General features: G+C 37.3%; 1 long non-coding RNA gene and 1 pseudogene across 1 annotated transcript; both read left to right on the forward strand.

The window, feature by feature from the left end:
- The first annotated feature begins 1979 nt into the window (after positions 1 to 1979).
- Positions 1980 to 2508, forward strand: LOC111589989 (uncharacterized; annotated as a pseudogene).
- Positions 2509 to 2696: 188 nt separating this feature from the next.
- On the forward strand, positions 2697 to 6375 carry LOC118473144 (uncharacterized). Its single transcript, XR_004852097.1, has 3 exons — positions 2697 to 2839; positions 5514 to 5577; positions 6127 to 6375. It is a non-coding gene; the product is annotated as an uncharacterized lncRNA (long non-coding RNA).
- The last annotated feature ends 1483 nt before the right edge of the window (positions 6376 to 7858 follow it).

A 7858-nucleotide genomic window follows, 5' to 3' on the forward strand; every position in this document is an offset into this window, starting at 1 on the left:
GCTAAGGTCATAGAATTAAAATCTTGCAAACCCTCTACATCTACCGTTGAACATACTTCTATTTGCACTAGATGTAGAGATGTTGATATTGATGCTATTCATGATCATATGGTATTAATTAAGCAACAAAATGATCATATAGCAAAATTAGATGCTAAAATTGCCGAGCATGAACTTGAAAATGAAAATTTTAAATTTGCTCGTAGTATGCTTTATAGAGAGAGACGCCCTGGCATTAAGGATGTCATTGGCTTTCAACAGGGAGGCAATGTCAAACTTAATGCCCCTCCTAAGAAATTGTCCAACTTTGTTAAGGGCAAGGCTCCCATGCCTCAGGATAACGAGGGTTACATTTTATACCCTGTCGGTTATCCCGAGAGCAAGAATAGCTGAATTCACTCTAGGAAGTCTCACCACTACTAGAGATATGCTTATTTAAGACACACAATTTAAGACGGATATCAATGCATTTTATAGAAGTGTCTTTTATTGTATGGTGAAGAGTAAGGTAAGACGGTTTGTTGGAGATCCGTCTTAAATAAAGAAGTGTTTTGAGACAGTTACACCGTAAGAAATGTCTTATATTGATTTAAGACGGGTTATTATTAAAAATCGTCTCAGATGAATATACCTTTTGAGTCATTATGATTGCAAGAATTGTCTTAAATTTTGGTTAGTATATTAGACACTTTTGCATATAAAACATCTCAAATAAAGATATTATTAGAGTCGTCTAGCCTATAAGAACTGTCTTAGATGTTATTGAGTATACTGGGTACTTCTAAATATGAAACTGTCTTCGTATGATATTTCTGATAAGACGCATTGTGAAAATATAGTAAATAATAAATTCAGCTTAGTTTGATGATATATATCTTTCTTAAAACCTCAAGCCCTTCTGGTGGCTCCTTCCCGTCTTGTCTAGGGCCTGCATTGTTTTGCAGAGAGCCCCCACTTTCTCCCCCAAACGATGCTTAGTCGAATGTTAATTTTTTTTATTTTCTTTCTTTAATTGTGAATAAATAATATAAAACATTTACTATGTAATTTTATATTTTTTTAGCATTAAGACTATTAATATTCATAAAAAGTAAAACTTAAATCCGTTATACATTTTTAAAATTCGTTATATATTTTTAAATAATTGACATAAAATTTAGATGCGGATATATATTCATATTCGAATGTTTTTGTAACACCCCAGGTGTTTATTTCCCGTTCGACATCGACTATGGACTTAAGCACGGGATTTCAGTGAAAATAAAATGAACACTGAATTCTACTCATCTTTGTTATCGCTATTTTGATATCATATCTATCTCTGTCTATCTAAGCCGTCCAAAAATTTTAGAGATGTTTGGATTTTAGAAAACTTTCAAGATGTTGAACCTATGTTATTTGGATCGATCTAGTACGCGAATATGAGAATTCGATTTTATAAATTCGATCACAATCTGTATCAAAAAAAATCAGGCATAGAGTTATAAATTGAGCTGTTTTCTAGATAGATGTTCGGATAGCGGTGAAATTGTCTAGGCTCAACTAAATTAAATAGAACTCGATGACTCAAGTTTTTAGGTGTAAAATATTTTAGTCCCCTCTCGTTAATCGAAACATCACGTCCGAGGATTTATAAATGAGATCTATTTCTCGAGTAAATTGTCTATAGCCGTGGAATCAGGTGTTCAGCCCACATATGAAATTATTTGATTTCATATCGAATCGAACGCAGTCTAAAATACCGTTGTTAACATCGTTCCAGTTCGTTCCGATTGTTTCTCGTCCAAAACTCGGGCCTAAGTTAGATATATGTCTGTACTAATTTGATAAAAATATGGAGAGGGAAAGCTAACTTTTATCTTCTACGTGTCTATTTTTTTCTCTTCCTTATCTAGAATACACGTGTTTTCTCTGGAACTATCTCACCGTTGTTCTCTGCTCTCTTATCTCCTTCGTATGTTCTGTTGTTTCCTTCTATAGCGCAACGCCGCCTCCTCTCTCAGCCTTATCCCCAAATCGCTTCTTCTCTGTTGATTCCATGGTGCATCAGCCGAGCTCCTCTCCCTGGCCGATCCATGGTGCTCGTCTCTAGCTCATGTCTTGCCGCCGGCCGAGCCCCTCCCCAGCGCCCTTGGAGCCGGCGTCCTCTGCCCTCATCTCATTCCCCGACGCCGCCCTCTCCCCCTCGGTGCTCTGCTGGTCGGCGTCTTCTCCCTGCCCGACGTTTCTGGCGCCATGGCCGCCGCGCCTTGGGTCGCCTGCTCCACTGCGCCGATCCGCCCATCTCCCTGCTGCCGCTCTCCCATGGCGCGTCCCTGCATCTTGCTTCAGCTCGCTCTGCCATCTCCCTTGGCGCCCTAGCCCCAACGCCGAGCTCCCTACCCGGTCGCGCCCCCGGTGGTTGAACTCGCCGAGCTTCCTTTTCTATCGCTCGTCCTCGCCCATTCGGCGCCCTCATCTCAAGCCAGTCCAGCCTCTCTACTCGCCACTCTCCTCTATCCCCTTGCTGTTAGAACATGGCGAGCTAACCCCATGTGCCAGTAGAGTTCGTCATTCCCTGAGCAGCACCTCCCTCCATGGATGCCACGTTGCCGACTTGTGCAGTTCATATTTATCGGTGAGGTCCCTTTTGTCTTGTGTTACTTATCTCTTTAATTGATACATGTGGTCTGTGGTTGATTGTGAGTATGTGTGTGCTTATGTGTGAGATGTGAAGGGGAAATCCCAGGATTTGGTGGAGAAGAAGCACAGTTCAATTTGACGCCCGCCAGGTGTTCGACGAAATGTTCGAATTGGGTTTCGTCATTGATATTGTGGATTTGAGTCGCGTTTTGTATTGGTGAGCTGGTTCGCTATTTCTCTTCTTGGTTGAATGGATAGATTAGTTGGATGTTTTAATTATGTCGGTCCTCTTGACAGTAGCATGTGTGTGTCATGGCCATAGGTATAATACTTATTGAAATGCACGAGTCACTCGCAGTGATTTGGTCGATGTCGTGTCTATGTGTATGGATTGGTGTTAGTGGAGAAGAAAGTTAGGTGAGGAAATCATGGTGAATACAATCGTGTCTACATGGTGGTTGTGTTTATACCTATAATGAATGTCTGTTTATTTGTATGAAGTCCATAGATCGCAATTTCCAAGTAGAGCATTGTACTACTAAATCTTGGAGTTTCTCGCAGTAAAACTTAATTCAGTTTGGGTATGGATAGTTAGATAACCAGTTTAAGTCTATTCATCACCTTTTCTTTAGTAAAGTAAATACTAGATAATTAAGAAAGATTGGATAATAGAGTTGATTGTTTGTAGTGTGGAGTGAAGTCCATGGAACGTCGACCCTCATTAATCCACGGCATGCCTATGATGTTTAATTATGCGTCAAGCAAGTTAATCTAGTAAGATGATTTAGAGAACGAGTCAAATAATGTGTAGAAGCTACATATAAACTAAAACAGACTAGTTGCTGTTTTGGGCGCATGTACTGTTTTTGCCGCGCCATTTGTTTGAGGAACTAAATTACGTTTTCTGTAGAAATCTTATATAGGAAACTTGTAGGCCATTTCTTATTCTTTCTTGTGTAAAAATTTCATGGTCATAGGTCTAGTAGTTTAGAAGTTATGAATTTTCCAAGTCCAGTTTCAGAATCTGTCCAAATTCTATACAGTTTTCGAAAATTGGACTGTTTGGCTAAGCTAAACTGAGAATCAGCCCTTAGTAATTATAGAAGAATTATAGTAATTTTTTTAAGCTTTCCAACAAATTTTGGATCACCCTTTTTGGTGATCTATAAATTAAGTTACAGCTGTTTGAGTTAGGATCTCTGAATCTGTCCCAATTTGGACAGCGGAGCCTTTCTCATGTTTTCTGACCTTGATATATATTGAATTAACCTGGGACATTTATAAATGAATTGTAGAGAATTATATTAGCTTCCTAAAAAGTCTAGGATCACCTGATTTGGATGTCTGAAATGATTTGGATGTCTGAAACTCCAGTTATGAATTTTTGAAGTAAGTAGTCGAATTCTGTCCAAATCTGGACAGAGTTTATGATTAGTTCTGTTTGACCTTTCTAAAGGTCGAATCTTGTTGTGATGATAATACCAAAGGTGTAGAGGACTTTATAAGCTTTCCATAAAGTTCTAGTTTACTATTTTTAAATGCATATTTTGTGAGTTATGAATAAAACAATTAACCGCTATGCTGCTGTCCAAAATCAGCAGGCATTAAAATGATTTGCTTGGAATTTCTTTTGTGTAGGTAACTAGTATGGTAGTTGCATATGGTTGTTCTTTTCTTTCTTAATGCTTGCCTTAGACTTTAGCATTTTAAGAAGGAAGTAAATACTTTGGTTAGTGTATTTGAGATAGCGACTATTTAGACCTTATGTCAGTAACTCATTATAGAATAATTACGGCAAAAACTCTAGAAGTTTGTCACAGAAAAAATACTTTCATCTTCTGAATGTTTCTAACAAGTACAATTTCATGATCCACATGTTACAAATATTCAGAAAAATACTTTTGCTCTGTGCTTGATGTAATTCCACACTGTAGTTTCCTTTTATCTACTCATGATTAATTGAAGTATTATTTCTTTTAAAATAATGTTTTGTGCTAATTTATTTTCAGAGCGTGTCTACTTCTTGATTGGGTTGTTTCCTTTATTGAGGGTCTAGAGAACTTGGTTGCATATGCTAGAATGCTAGATGGTATCCGTGCTCACTAATAGTCCAAGGTTTTCTTAGGTAAATTAGCTATTGTTTTCCTTTAAAAACTTTGTCCTAAAATGATTCAAGACTGGTATTTGGTTGGTTTAATTTATACCTTGTACATTCTCTGTGAGGGGTGCAACTAAGAACCTCTAGAAGAATAGCGAACAAGTAATTGGTCATGCATTATGTTGTTAGTCATTGTATGCTCAGTTAACTACTCATTTTCCACCTATAGAAGAAAGTTCTTTAATAGGAAGCTAACCCTCTTACTTTGTTGCGAGGCTTTGTCAATATTTGACAAGTTCAGTAAGTTAGGTGTTTTTATTTTGGAGTCTGTAGGTACGTAATGCTTATGTACTGTTTTAGTTGACTAGTGATAAAAGTTTTAACTGATATTAACATTGACAATACATGGGCGATAGATGAGGCTATCATCAGTTCGAATTCTTCCTGTCTTAGGACATCCAACATGATATACTGGGAAGAAAAAGATTTTTACACCCTTGTGAATTCCGCCACTTTTTACATTCTCTGCAAATTCTGCTAGAAGCATTACTTTTGCACTCTCCGTCTTGTTTGCAGTTTGGTGTTTTCTTCTTTGGTATGTATACAAGACAGCCTCAAATCATCTCCTAACAAAAAAGGGGGTTAATATCAGGTGCATCTTAGCAGATATGAAATATAGTACTATATAAGAGAGCCACATGTTACAAGACAATTGGGTTATAGCTACAAGTTAGTTATATGTTCTGTCAGCTTCGTTATATGTTCTGACATGAGTTACTTTTGTGTTATGCAGAAAAACAAGAATCGTGAGTGCAATGGCAAATGGAAGGTGAAGGCCCTTTTGATTGACAACTTAGGTATATTTACTGTTTCATTACACACCTTGCGCAGGTAACTATAAGCCTGCTTCCTTCCTATGACGCTTAGCCATTTTTAGTCTGGATAGCTGCCTTCCTAGCAATACCTATTTATTGAAAAATTATAGCACCCTTTCATATTCACATGATAATAACAAAGTAGTATCAAGGAACTGAATAATGTGTCCACCTGTAAGCAAAATATGCCTGGTCGCTGGAGCACTTGTCTCGGGATATAGTGAGGCAAAGTTTGGATCATGATATTGGTCTAGCTATTGCTCATTTCTTGAGCTGTTTCATTGGGAACATTTCTTAGAAAGTTTGGATCATGATATTGGTCCAACTATTGCTTGATGAGATAGCAAATGTTCGAGAACAGTTGCTCGACTTCTTCATGAATGAGGTGATAGACATTGTTGGATTATGGAGGGTTTAGGATGCTTCACATAACTAAATCTAGCATTCATATGACCTTTTTGATATGCCATAATATAAGGTGTTCAACTGTGTCTAACTACTCACTATTGTCTTCTCTTATTTGTCGTATAGGAAAAGATGGAATGGAACTCAAATTTTGGTGGTCGGTCAAGTGTGTAGAGTTGAAATCATATATACTTAGTTAGGCTCAAATTTAGCGCAAACTGTTGGTGACCATGTTTTTCGGTTAGTATTTTAGTTTTTAAATTGGATTTAAAGTACACTTATGTATGAGTTATTTAGGAATGCTTATTTATGTGATATTGAATGATACTTATCTACATTATATTAACTATAGTGTTATTAAATATATGTGTGTATGTATATTATAATGTGGTATCTCAAAAAATGATTATAAATTGAAGAATGTACTGCCATGTAAGTCATTCCATTTAAACCATAATAAGACAGTTCCCAAAACGTACAATACCAGTCTCTAAAAAAGTCGGTTCCTAAAATGTCTAATATCAGTCGCCTAAATAAGATGGTTTTCCTATTGCAAGCGTCTATTATTATAGGACATTCTAGACAATTTGATAAATATTTTGTGACTTATAATGTCCGTATTCTCGATGGTTCTTTAGAATAAGTGTCTTAAACAAAATTTAATTTAAGGCGGTTTACCGGACAAAATGACTTAAACAAATATCTTTTTTAGACGGTTATAAATTAAAAAATGTCTTATATAATATCTTTTAAGACGGTTTATATCCATCTTAAATGTGGGACATCTTTTACGACTCCATCAAATTTGGACACTTCATAAGTGTCTTAATAACTGGAAATTAACCGTCTTATATAACATGATTTGTAGTAGTGCACTCTGGCCCTAATCATGCTTTTATGTATAAGGGTGAGACATCTAGTTCTAGGCAACCAACCCGTGCTAAGTTGCCTAAAAGGAAAACTCCTAGTGCATCAAATGATCATAACATTTCATTTAAAACTTTTGATGCATCCTATGTTTTGACTAACAAATCCGGCAAGGTAGTTGCCAAGTATGTTGGGGGCAAGCACAAGGGGTCAAAGACTTGTGTTTGGATACCCAAAGTTCTTGTGTCTAATGCCAAAGGACCCAAAACCATTTGGGTACCTAAAGTCAAGAACTAAACATGTTTTGTAGGTTTATGCATCCGGGGGCTCAAGTTGGATCATCGACAGCGGGTGCACAAACCACATGACAGGGGAGAAGAAAATGTTCTCCTCCTATGAGAAAAACCAAGATCCCCAACGAGCTATTACATTCGGGGATGGAAATCAAGGTTTGGTCAAAGGATTGGGTAAAATTGCTATATCTCCTGACCATTCTATTTCCAATGTTTTTCTTGTAGATTTTTTAGATTACAATTTGCTTTATGTATCTCAATTATGTCAAATGGGCTACAACTGTCTATTCACTGATGTAGGTGTCACTGTCTTTAGAAGAAGTGATGATTCAATAGCATTTAAGGGAGTGTTAGAGGGTTAGCTATACTTGGTAGATTTTGATAGAGCTGAACTCGACACTTGCTTAATTGCTAAGACTAACATGGGTTGGCTATGGCACCGCCGACTAGCCTATGTTGGGATGAAGAATCTTCATAAGCTTCTAAAGGGAGAGCACATTTTAGGATTAACAAATGTTCATTTTGAGAAAGACAGGATTTGTAGCGCATGCCAAGCAGGGAAGCAAGTTGGTGCTCACCATCCACATAAGAACATCATGACGACTGACAGGCCACTAGAGCTCCTACACATGGACCTATTCGGCCCGATCGCTTACATAAGCATCGGCGGGAGTAAGTACTGTCTAGTTATTGTGGAT

Source organism: Zea mays, chromosome 8 (assembly GCF_902167145.1).
Source record: "Zea mays cultivar B73 chromosome 8, Zm-B73-REFERENCE-NAM-5.0, whole genome shotgun sequence".
Lineage (NCBI taxonomy): Eukaryota > Viridiplantae > Streptophyta > Magnoliopsida > Poales > Poaceae > Zea > Zea mays.